Genomic DNA, 7722 nt, shown 5'->3' on the forward strand with positions numbered 1-7722 from the left:
AATTTCCTTCTAGATAAATATGTGTACATATAAACCACATTTGACAAAGTCGTTATAGACAATTCTTCCAATCCACCATAAGGAACCAAGGGACCGCATTAGGAGCCTTGAAAAGATAAGGAATAACCAACATATAATATGTTTCAATCCATATAAACTTCCATGACCCAAGCTATAAGCACAGCCTTGATAAAGACAAGAATTTATGTAGCAATTGAACTTACAAATTTTGTATCTGATGCAAAAGCACCAAGCACCCTACCATCCAAAGAGAAAAAGATCCTCCCAAATCCAACATGTCCATTGGTACAAGATCCATCAATATTAACCTTAAACCACCCAGCCATTGGCAACTGCCAATGGACTCAAATAAAGGATGGAGCCTCAATAGAAAGCGTGAGATACCCAATAAAGAGAAAATAGGAAACATTGAAGACGATGACCTACAACTTGGGAAACACACTAGTACCAAGTCACAAAATCGAGCCACTAGCCAGCATGTGGTATAATTCAATGAAGAAAACTTGCCCCGAAACTGAAGTTGATTACGAAGAAACCAAATGCTCCATATAAAAGTACAAGCCATTATAATCCAAAGTTTTCAAGTTGAGCCAGAAAAAGTTGAAAGAAAGGTTTATGAAAAAACTTGTAACATTGATGGTACCAATAAAGAGGGATGACAAAAAAGCTCTAGCAACCAAGACCAAAGATCCACTGTCCAAGGACATTCCAAAAAAATGTGAAAGAGAGATTCAACGATTGAATTACAAAATGAGCAACGAGAAACCATTGAAACTCCCATATGCTGAAGCACAACATAAGTAAGGAAACGACCTTGTAGGACTTTCCAAACAGTAAGGCTTTGCCTTGGTTGAATCCAACGAGACCAGATGATTTTTCCTCACAGCACCTGATCATAGTTAGACCTGGTTTGGTACTGAGGTGATTCTGAAAAAAGCTGCTATAAAAAAAACTGGGAGCTGTTTTTGTGTTTGGTAAACACTCAGTTTCAGCTTTTTTTCACAGTTTTGGATGAAAAAAAGCCAAAAACAAGAAGCTGCAAAACCTAGCTTTGAAAAACCGGCTTTTTTTCACATTTGTTTTACATAAAAGTTTACCAAACACTCTAATACTGCTTTTTTTTTTTTTTTTCAAAAGCACTTTTACAAAAAGTTTACCAAACACTCTACTGCTTTATTTCACAGCTGCTTATTCTCACAGCACAACAGAAGCAGCTTTTTTTCAAAGCACAGCAATACCAAACCAGCCCTTAAGCAAGTGAGAATAAGCATTTTTTGCTGTAAGAATACCAGAGAGAGAACCAGACCAACATAAAGGGACCATAGATGCCTGTAATAGGAGAGAAGTAGCTATAATTAAAGTAGCCACCTCAGGAAAAATAGTAATGAAACCAGCCGGCAACTCCCAATGAGAACTGCATACAAAATCTTTCACTGGGGTTTTGATCGTATAAGCAAGAGTATTAGGGATTTCAAGATAAGAAATTTGAGAACCATCACCCAAAACCCAAGTTGAATGCAAAGAGATAATAGGAAGAACCTTTTAAAACCTAGCCACGCGGAGGATTTATTATAAGTAGAAAGAGGAATCAAACCTCTATTTAGGAAGCAAGCACACATGAAAACAGCCATTAGAGGAGAAGAAGCAAGCATGTCCCAACAATCAAAGATTTAGTTTCCTCTATAGGGTTATCTTTTGCTCCAAATCATCTTATTATTAATTTTAACTTGGGAAATCCCTGATTTGGGAAGAAAAGAAAAAATCAAACCCTATCGAAGCCAGAAGAGGGAAAAAAAGGAAGCAAACATCTCATGTTTTGCGTAGAAACCTAAACCTTAAACCCTGATGCCTAATCCAGAGTACCTGCAATCTATATCTTATATCCCTAGCTGGCTCATTATTCTTAACCATGGCTGTTACATGTCGTGTCCTTAATAACTTCATCATCGTTATCCTTGCCACTGTTGTCGGTTTTCTCAGCTGGATCATACTTGTTCATTTCCCCTATACGATTAAGTCTGACGTACCTCATACATTGCTTACTCAGATAGATTTCAGCACCAACGATACCACCCTCATTTACGACCTTGCTCTCAACACTGCCCTTCGCAATCCCAGCCGTTTTTATGGTATTTATCACGATAATGTTGAAGCATGACTTATTACACAAGAACGAGTCGACATTTGATTTGGTATGGCAAAACCGAAGTCGTTTCACCAAGGGCCTAAGAATACTAGTTATTTAACATAAACTTTCAAAGGGCAGCTGCATGACCTCGTTAATAATAACATGCTGATGTGGCTTTAGTCTATTGGTCTATGTGTCACAATGTAATTGGATTATTATAAGTTAGTTAAATGGCTGCCTTGTATTGTAAACTAGTTAGTTAGAATCTCAAACACTATATGTACTGATGTAGCCTCTCATTTCTCATTAATGGGAATCTGTTCAAAGCTATACTTTTCCCTCTTTCTCTCTCTTATCTCTCTATCTTCGACTCTTTACATTTATGAAGTTCTTCAACTTTTCTCATAATTTCTGCAACTATGTATCAAGCTTTACAGAGTTGCAGAAATTATGAGAAAGGTTGAAGAACTTAGAAATGTAAAGAGTTGAAGAAAGAGAAAGAGGGAAAAATATAGCTTTGAACATATTCACATTAATGAGAAATGAGAGGCTACATTTGTACATATAGTGTTTGAGATTCTAACTAACTAGCTTACAATACAAGACAGCCAGCTAACTAACTCATAACAACCTAATCTTATTACAATCCAATTACATGATGACACATGGACCAATAGACTAAAGCCACACCAACATTCTGTTATTACTCCCCCTCAATCTCAGCTAGGATACCCAAGAGATTGCTACAATGTCTGACGAAAACTAGGCTATGTAATCATTTAGTCAAAATGTCTGCAACTTGTGACTCATTTGAAACATAATGAACTGTAATGTCTCTTTTTTGCACTTTCTCTCTAACAAAGTGATAATCAGTGTCTTGGTGTTTTATTCGAGAATGAAATATTGGATTTGAATTGAGTGCCAAGGCAGAGATGTTGTCACAATGCATAGCAGGTGGAGAAGTTACAAACTCATTCAAATCTTTGAGCACATATCTTATCCAGCAAACATCAGCAGTGCACTGTGTTAGTGCTTTGTATTCAGCTTTAGTTGAACTTCAGGAGACAGAGGCTTGCTTCTTTGATTGCCATGATATAAGATTTCCACCCAAATACACAACATAACCTGTTATTGACCTTCTTGTATTTATGTATCCAGCCCAATTAGCATCAAAGAAGTATGATATATAAAGACCAGTTGAAGAAGTGTAAGTAAGACCACATTCCAAGGTTCCTTGTAGATATCTCATACTTCTTTTTACAAGGAAGAAGTACATATCAGTAAGCCTAGTCATGTATTGACAAACAACATTGACAGAGTGTGCAATGTCAGGCCTAAAGAATGTCAAGTATTGTAATGCCTTAACCAAACTTCTATAAATGGTAAGATCAAACATACGATTGCATTCAGAGACAAGTAACTGAGTGTGTGGTTTGGATGGAGTTGGAGCAGGTCTACAATTTTTCATTCCTACCTTTTTAGTAATTCTCTAGCATATTTTGTTTGATTGACAAAGAGACTTCCATCTGCTTTATTTTAAATATATATATGAAGTCCAAGAAAGTATGTCAACTGCCCCATATCTTTCAAATCAAATAACTCTCAAGTTGAGTGATAATCAATTGAACTTCAGACTTGTCAGAACTTGTCAATATGATATCATCTACATATAATAGTTGAATGACTATATCTTTTCCATCATTCTTGACTAATAAACTTGTATCAAATTTTGATACACTGAATCCCAAAAAATGGTAACACACATGTAAACTTTGAATTCCAAGCCCTAGGTGCTTGTTTGAGTGCATATAAAGATTTAACCAACTTATACACATGTTGAGGAAATTTTGGATCTATAAAGCCTTGTGGTTGCTTCATATGTTTTCTTGAAGATCTTCATGCAAGAAGGCATTTTTAATGTCAAGTTGTCTGAGTTCCCATTTATGATAAGTATCAAGAGCAAGAATCAACCTTACAGTAGTGTGTCTCACAACTAGACTTAAGGTTTCAGCATAATCAAGCCTTTGTGCTTGTGTATACCCTTGTGCAACCAATCTTGCTTTGTATCTTGCAATGCTACCATCTAGATTCTTCTTTATTTTATAAATCCATTTACTCCTAACAATATACCTATTAGTTGGAGTTGGAACCAATATCCATATACCTTGAGCCTTTAGTGCATCATATTCATCCTGCATTGCTTGCTGCCAATAAGGATTTGATGAAGCAGCTTTGAATGCTTTTGGTTCATCAGTATCATTGATTTCTGCTAAAAAGGAATATCCAACATAGAATGTATCTTCATCATCCATTTGTAGTGTTTTTAGCTCAGGTAATACAGACAAATAAGCATCATAGTTTTTCCTCATAATTGCACTAGATTGCAATCTAGTTGTCATATTATGTGTTTTTCCAGAACTAGATATATGATTATATTCAGAGATGGATTCATGTGTATCTGAGATAGGTAATATTACCTGAAGCTGTGTAGGATCAAGAACAGGTAACAATGGGAGAAATTGATCTTATGATTGAGGAAGGACCTGTGAACTATGTGTTTCAAATTCCTGAGATGACTCTACAACATTTGATGATTGAGTGTGATTAGAACCATTTCAAAGTCCACCATATGTTGATGCAGATCCTGAAGTATACCCAGTATCAAATTCATGTACTTGAGTTGATAAAGTTGTAGCATGATTTAGTGCCTGAAATGTATTATTGTTACTTTCAGAAGTTACAACATTCACAATCACTGGAGATGAAGAACTAGGAACTATTGTGTTTATATTCTCAGAGATTTAAACTCTATTGACCTTTGCTGGAAATTGAGTTTCATCATGAAGCATATGTCTGGATAGAATTAATCTTTTGGCTTGTAGATGATAGCAAATAACCCCCTTAAATCCTGATGCATATCCTAAGAACAAACATACTGAAGACCTAGCTACGTTGTAGTTTGTTATCATTCTACTGTTTTATGTACATAATATCATCTTGACAGATTCTAACAAGTCCAAAGTTCAATTGATTATCACTCAACTGGGAGAGTTATTTGATTTGAAGGATATGGGGCAGCTGGCATTCTTTCTTGGACTTCATATTCAATATAAGGCAGATGGAAGTCTCTTTGTCAATCAAACAAAATATGCCAAAGAATTACTAAAAAAGGCAGGAATGGAAAATTGTAGACTTACACCAACTCTATCCAAACCACACACTCAGTTACTTGTCTCTGAAGGCAAGCCTATGTCTGATCCTACCATTTATAAAAGTTTGGTTGGGGAATTACAATACTTGACATTCTCTAGGCCTAACATTGCACACTCTGTCAATGTTATTTGTCAATACATGACTAGGCCTACTGATATGCACTTCTTCCTTATGAAAAGAATTTTGAGATATCTACAAGGAACCTTGGAATGTGGTCTTACTTACACTCCTTCAACTGATCTTCATATATCAGCTTTCTCTGATGTTGATTGGGTTGCAGACATAAATACAAGAAGGTCAATAACAGGTTATGTTGTGTATTTGGGTGGAAATCCTATATCATGGCAATCAAAGAAGCAAGCCTCTGTCTCTAGAAGTTCAACTGAAGCCAAATACAAAGCACTAGCACATTGCACTGCTGATGTTTGTTGGATAAGATATGTGCTCAAAGATTTGAATGAGTTTGTAACTTCTCCACCTGCTATGCATTTTGACAAGATCTTTGCCTTGGCACTTAGTTCAAATCTAGTATTTCATTCTCGAATAAAACACCTAGACATTGATTATCACTTTGTCATAGAGAGAGTGTAAAAAAGAGACATTACAGTTCATTATGTTTCAATTGAGTCACAAGTTGCAGACATTTTGATTGAAGGATTACACCGCCTAGTTTCCATTAGACATTGCAATAATCTTAGGCTTGGATATCCCAACTGGGATTGAGGGGGAGTAATAACAGAATGCTAATGTGGCTTTAGTCTATTGGTCTATGTGTCATAGTGTAATTGGATTGTAATAAGATTAGGTTGATATGAGTTAGGTAGTTGGCTGCCTTGTATTGTAAGCTAGTTGGTTAGAATCTCAAACACTATATGTACTGATGTAGCCTCTCATTTCTCATTAATGTGAATCTATTCAAAGCTATACTTTTCCCTCTTTCTTTCTCTTCTCTTTCTCTTCGACTCTTTACATTTCTGAAGTTCTTCAACCTTTCTCATAATTTCTGCAACTCTGTAAAGCTTGATTAAGCATTGTTATGACTCGTTGGGGATAATTATTTTGAGAATATTAATTCGACATTTAAGGACATTGTAATAAAACTCTATGTTCGAAACTACTTCGAATCCAATCGTAGAAGAAGAAAAACAAGAAGGAAACATATATATATATATATATATATATATGAGATAGAAGAAGAAGAAGAAGAAGGAAACATATGAGAGAGAAGAAGATGCAGGACAAAATATTGAATTAAAAGGGTAAATTTTTCAATATACAATTTGTTATTTTTCCAATTATAAAGCTTTTTTGAAATAATTAATTAAAAGGGTGATATTTTCCTTTAGAGGGTTATAAGCGAAAGTGAATTAAAACTGCATTGTATTTCTTAATATCGTGTAGTATGATTCAAAAAGTGAAACGTCCTTCAATATATTTAAATGTGACATGTTCAGATATATCTATACACACACACGTGCACTCGCACATATACATTATTCAGTATTCATCTTAAAAGTTTAATTTACTAAAATAAGTTGTCAAGACCTCACCCATACCATGATTGTTCATAAGTATTTTTGAGCTAATATTGTGTTCGGGATGAACTTAGAAGTAGTAGAAAAAGAATAAGTTTTTTATTGTTCATATGCCGTTGATATAGAGGGAGGTGAGTCAAGACTTCGAGTGAAAGTTTTGAGGCTCTTAACCGATTAAGCTATAAAACCCCTTCTAGAAAAAGAAAAGTTGATCTGAAGAAAAACATTATGCTGCATTGCCCACAGAAAGGTTGCATAATTTTCTTGTTTTGGAAACTTTTGGAAGGATTTTTTCTTTTTGGTAAACTGCATTAATTGTAAATTTTACCCCAGATATGCACATTAATTACTCAACAAATAGCATGTGGCATAGTAATTTGTGATGGCTTACGATACACCAGCTTTTTATCCATTATATATATGTTGTTTAACCTGGAGTTTAAGAATGAATCAAACTAATAGGGATGCTCTCTCCCCCTCTTTCTCATCTCACTCTAGCTCACTGTCTTTCTCTCTCTCTCTTTCTCTCTACGATTCTACCAACTTGTAACCTTGTTTGAACTTTCCTCTTCGGTTCATATGCGAAGGCCTAAGAGAGGTTCGTCAAGTATGTGTCGAGATAAGAATTTGAGGGGCCCCCAATCTGATATCATGCCCACAAATAACATTCCCATCAGACTTCGTATTCTCGTTCTGGACATTGATGCTGATTTTCTTACCTTTATTTCAGGCTTGCTTAAACTTTTGAAACATGAAGGTACCAGACTTAGGAAACATCATTCCATTTGATTTTTCACTTCTTACAAGAGAAATGAAGAGGAAATA

Source organism: Pyrus communis, chromosome 10, assembly GCF_963583255.1.
Source record: "Pyrus communis chromosome 10, drPyrComm1.1, whole genome shotgun sequence".
In the NCBI taxonomy this organism is placed as follows: domain Eukaryota; kingdom Viridiplantae; phylum Streptophyta; class Magnoliopsida; order Rosales; family Rosaceae; genus Pyrus; species Pyrus communis.